The sequence below is a fragment of the Acromyrmex echinatior genome, unplaced genomic scaffold (assembly GCF_024713525.1).
Source record: "Acromyrmex echinatior isolate Ae372 unplaced genomic scaffold, ASM2471352v2 Scaffold34, whole genome shotgun sequence".
Classification (NCBI taxonomy): Eukaryota; Metazoa; Arthropoda; class Insecta; order Hymenoptera; family Formicidae; genus Acromyrmex; species Acromyrmex echinatior.
Window position 1 is genome coordinate 7,501 of NW_028259067.1, and position 5,000 is coordinate 12,500.

General features: G+C 46.3%; 1 non-coding gene and 2 pseudogenes across 1 annotated transcript in view; all 3 read left to right on the top strand.

Annotated features, from left to right (window-relative positions):
* LOC147906429 (small subunit ribosomal RNA) overlaps nucleotides 1-1,755 on the top strand; it is a 2,338-nt pseudogene extending 583 nt beyond the window's left edge.
* Nucleotides 1,756-3,222: 1,467 nt separating this feature from the next.
* Nucleotides 3,223-4,037, top strand: LOC147906430 (large subunit ribosomal RNA; annotated as a pseudogene; the record flags this gene model as incomplete).
* A 922-nt stretch (nucleotides 4,038-4,959) lies between these two features.
* Nucleotides 4,960-5,000, top strand: part of LOC147906431 (large subunit ribosomal RNA) — a 4,069-nt gene continuing 4,028 nt past the window's right edge. The window contains exon 1 of the ribosomal RNA XR_015548408.1: nucleotides 4,960-5,000. This exon is cut by the window's right edge and continues 4,028 nt beyond it. This is a non-coding gene — a ribosomal RNA (large subunit ribosomal RNA).

Below are 5,000 nucleotides of genomic sequence, written 5' to 3' on the forward strand. Positions count from 1 at the left end.
CCAGCAGCCGCGGTAATTCCAGCTCCAATAGCGTATATTAAAGTTGTTGCGGTTAAAAAGCTCGTAGTTGGAATAAGGAGGGGGTTAGTTGATGTAGCGCGCAAGTTGTCTATCAAAAGCTATCTGCTTTCGCTAGTAGCATTTGATGCACTTGTTCAGTGTTATGTTTTAAACTGCACCCACTCCATTATGGGGTAAGTCGCGTGACTTCTTAGATGCAACCTCTTTTCTGTCGCTGTTTTGTGGCATTTAAAGTCGATTTAGGAAGATCTACGATTACGCTGGTTTCTAACCGCGTACCAAAAGTGTTTTTGATGTCTACTCGCAATCCAAACGTGGTAACCGGTACGATACACAAGGGTACGCAGACTACCATGTGTGTAGCAGCATCTAAACGCTTTTGTGACTACCCCACGATACTTTGATAAACTCAGAGTGCTCCAAGCAGGCGCGTCAGGTTTGTTGATTATGGTGATTTTATTTACTATATTCAACGCTTGTCTTTGCTTAAACGATCTACGCATAGAATAACGTAAATTGTGTTTTGTGTGTTTCACACCACCGACGACAGGCTTGCTTGTCGTTGATTCTCACGTTGGTACAAATTCACACACAATTCAAATGGTTAATAGAAACGGACGGGAGCATTTGTACTCGTAGGCTAGAGGTGAAATTCTTGGACCCTACGATGACAAACTACAGCGAAAGCATTTGCTAAGAACGCTTTCATTAATAAAGAACAAAAGTTAGAGGATCGAAGGCGATTAGATACCGCCCTAGTTCTGACCATAAACGATGTCGACCAGTGATGTGATTGCTACTCTGCAATGTTCAGTCACGTAACTTGTGGGAAACCAAAGTCTTTGGACTGCGGGGGAAGTATGGTTGCAAAGCTGAAACTTAAAGGAATTGACGGAAGGGCACCACAAGGAGTGGAGCCTGCGGCTTAATTTGACTCAACACGGGAAACTTTACCAGGTCCGAACATGGTAAGGATGGACAGATTGATAGCTCTTTCTTGATATCATGGGTGGTGGTGCATGGCCGTTCTTAGTTCGTGAAGTGATTTGTCTGCTTAACTGCGATAACGAACGAGACTCTTATTATGTAGTTGTTTGCATTGTAGGTTCGCATCGGGAAGGCGGACTCGCTACTTGCTGTGGTGATTTACTGCTTCCTCGGTGTGGCCCTACTTGGGGTTGAGTAATTTACTCATTTGTACTTCTAGTCACTATGTGCTACGAGCATGTTAAGCATGACAATGCGTATTGCGATTGATCATGACCCCCTGCAAAGGCTCTCCAAAAACCAATGACACCCAAGTCATGCGAAAAAGAGCAATAACAGGTCTGTGATGCCCTTAGATGTTCTGGGCTGCACGCGCGCTACACTAGAGTGAGTAGTAAGCTGTAAATATCGGGAGTCATGACTGCTCTTTTTTACTAATAGTGTCCGAAAGGATACTATAAACATTAATACACTTTGTGCTAGGGATCGAGCATTGCAATTATTGCTCGTGAACGAGGAATTCCTCGTAAGTACGAGTCATCAACTTGTGCTGAATAAGTCCCTGCCCTTTGTACACACCGCCCGTCGCTACTACCGATTGAATAATTTAGTGAGGTTGTTGGAGTCGAACCAATAATACCATACATCGAAAGACTAAACATCGACGAAGACAATCAAACTCGATTATTTAGAGGAAGTAAAAGTCGTAACAAGGTTTCCGTAGGTGAACCTGCGGAAGGATCATTCTCAATCTGATTGTTATATCCAACTGGCTGTGGCTGTTGGATGTAGCAATTCTCGCGCAGTGTAACGTAGTATGGTTACACAATTCCTCCTCCCTACGTTGTATGTAGCGCCGTAGTGTTACATCGTAGTTGGGAATCTCTCAATAGTCGATGGTAGCGATTGCTAGCATTGACGGGGCAAGGATTCAATCGCGCGAGGGAATCCTTGCTCCACCCTAAGATTGTACTACTACAAAGAACGGTATCAGCATCCACTGTTGGGTGCGACAAATTTTAAAAACTGTAAACCGTGGATCACTTGGATGACGGATCGCCAAATGCGATAATCCCTACGAAATGCAACATTTGAGTAGGTGGCTTACTAATGCACATTGCGTGTTGGTTCTTGCTTGAGCCTCACGTGTATGTATGAGTGCTGTAATTGTGTATACTTGTATGCTTCAGCAATGTACTGCCTAGTGCGTTGACAGCACTATTCTAATCTGAACAAACCAATATAATTTCAACGAGTTGACATTAACACGTTGATTAATTATTAAGGGTGCTCTGCTAATGCGGAGCTTAAGTGTCTCTCGAACAACCTCATACATGCGTGGTTACCCGCTTGACTTAAGCATATCATTCAGCGGAGGACAAGAAAACAAATGTGATTCCGTCAGTAATGGCGAATGAACACGGAATTAGCCCAACGTAAAGACCGATATCTGGTAAGCAGTATCGGTGATGCTACGTATGAACTGTTGGTCACGTCAGGGATAGCGTAAAGTGAAAGTGCCTTTAAATACACCACCCTAGAGGGTTCCAGTCCCGTATCACTCTTATGCCTTTGACATGATACTGACCAGTAGTGTTCGAGTCGGGTTGCTTGAGAGTGCAACTTGAACGGCAGGTAGACTTCTGCTAAGGCTAAATATTACCGTCATACCGATAGCAAACAAGTACCGTGAGGGAAAGTTGAAAAGTATTTTGAAGAGAAATTTAAACAGTACGTGAAACGGTTTACAGGGAAGCAATTGGGGCGATAATGTGAAGCGCGAGCATGCTGTCAGTTGTTCTCTAAGTGAATGATGTACTTGACATGCCGCTGTCATGTTGGGAAGTGTTGCAAATACTATTCTAAAGTGATGTCAGCTTGTGGGGAATTGTTGGCGGTTCCCAAAGAATCGCTCTCATGAACCCAATTGATGTTATGCTAGAGTATTTAGTTTGCTCTACGTTCTGTGGGGCAGAGCAACACTTTTAGAGCCAGGGTACTTCGGTGCAGGGCGTATCCTCGAGCATTAGTGACTGCATTGTACATTTTCTAACATAGTGCGGAAACAGTACGAGAGGTTTGCTAATGGTGCACTCGGTGTACTGGCAATACGCAATCTCTTGCGTATTGGTGTCGTATCTCATTACGCACGCTATCAAGCCTGTCTGATGCCAACATATGTTTTGACCCCAATTGGCCCGTCTTGAAACACGGACCAAGGAGTGTAATAATGATGCGAGTCGAAGGGAGCTCCCGAATACACGCGTCGTGAGCATTTGACAAAAACCCTAAAGGCGCAATGAAAGTGATGCGTAAGCACGCAAATCATGCGGAAGGTCTTCAAAGACACTTTTAGCATTATTATTGCTACCCGAAAGATGGTGATCTATACTTGAGTAAAACGAAGTCAGGGGAAACTCTGGTGGAAGTTTGTAGCGGTTCTGACGTGCAAATCGATCGTCAAACTTGAGTATAGGGGCGAAAGACTAATCGAACCATCTAGTAGCTGGTTCCTTCCGAAGTTTCCTTCAGGATAGCAGGGGTATACTACTTAAAGTTGGTTGCAGTAATTCCTGGTAAAGCGAATGATTGGAGCGACATGGGGTGTAATGCCCTAATCCTACTCTCAAACTTTAAATGGGTTTGAATAGTTTTGTTGTTTTATTCAACAGGCTATTTCTATGCAACTCCCCTAGTGGGCCATTTTTGGTAAGCAGAACTGGCGATGCGGGATGAACCGAACAACGAGATAAAGTTGCTAATTGAACGCTCATGAGACCCCATAAAAGGTGTTGATTGCTATGGACAGCAGGACGGTGGCCATGGAAGTTGGAATCCGCTAAGGAGTGTGTAACAACTCACCTGCCGAAGCAATCAGCCCTGAAAATGGAAGCAGCTTAAGCGTTCAACTTATACTCGTTTCTTTGTGCAATCTAATGAGAATGCATAAGGATGTAGGAAGGCGTGATGATGGTGTAGAAGTGCTCTGTGTAAACAGCCATCGAACCGTCATTAGTGCAGATCTTGGTGGTAGTAGCAATTACTTGAGTGATAACCTAAGTGGGAGAAGGGTTCCATGTGAACAGCAGTTGAACATGGGTAAGCCGGTCCTAAGGCAAGCGTGAAAACGTTTCATATGGGTGCTTTATGACGTTTTGTTGGTCTCGTCTAGCAAAATGTTTGAAGGTGCCGTTATGCCGAAAGGGAATCGGGTTAATATTCCCGAGCTTTCACTCGGTTGGTACAGACTGTTGATAACCGGACGGAGTATTTGACAGACTTAAATACGGCAACGTAAACTGACTTGTAGACGTCATGCTAAACCTTAGAGAAAATTTCTCTTCTTTTAAAACGCAGCTAATTGCGCGTCAACTTGTGAACTGCAGGACACATGAACATCGACATTTCGAACGCACATTGCGGTCCACGGATACAATTCCCGGACCACGCCTGGCTGAGGGTCGTTTTCATACCTAAAGACTGCTTGCGCTTCTTTCGAGAGCGTACGAGCGAACGTTGGACGCTCGCCTGGTCGCGCGAGACGACGCTCCGTCCGCGGAGCGTCCGTCTTCCCTGGGCGTCGTCCGAAATGAATCGCGAGGTTGGGCGAGGTTGTCGCCGCCGCTGCCCGGAGACGCGCGCGCACACACGCGCGTCTCGCGGAGCTGCGCGGAGGCGCGCGCGAGGAGATCGTGCGCGCGAGCCGACCGCGTGTCTCGCAGGTTCCAAAGGGACGAAACACGCATCTCGTATCTCTCGCTAGCCGAGAGAGAGAGAGAGACGTGGAAGGAACCGGCACGCGTCGTCGTGTACTCGCCGCCGAATTTCCGTTCTCGCGCTCACTAAAGAGAAAACTCGCTCGCGCACTGTCGCGGAACGATCGACGGCTCCTCTCTGCGTCTAGCGCGCACGAGGGGAGAGCACCGTCGCGTCGTTCTTATTCTCTTTTGACGACCTCAGAGCAGGCGAGATCACCCGCTGAATTTAAGCAT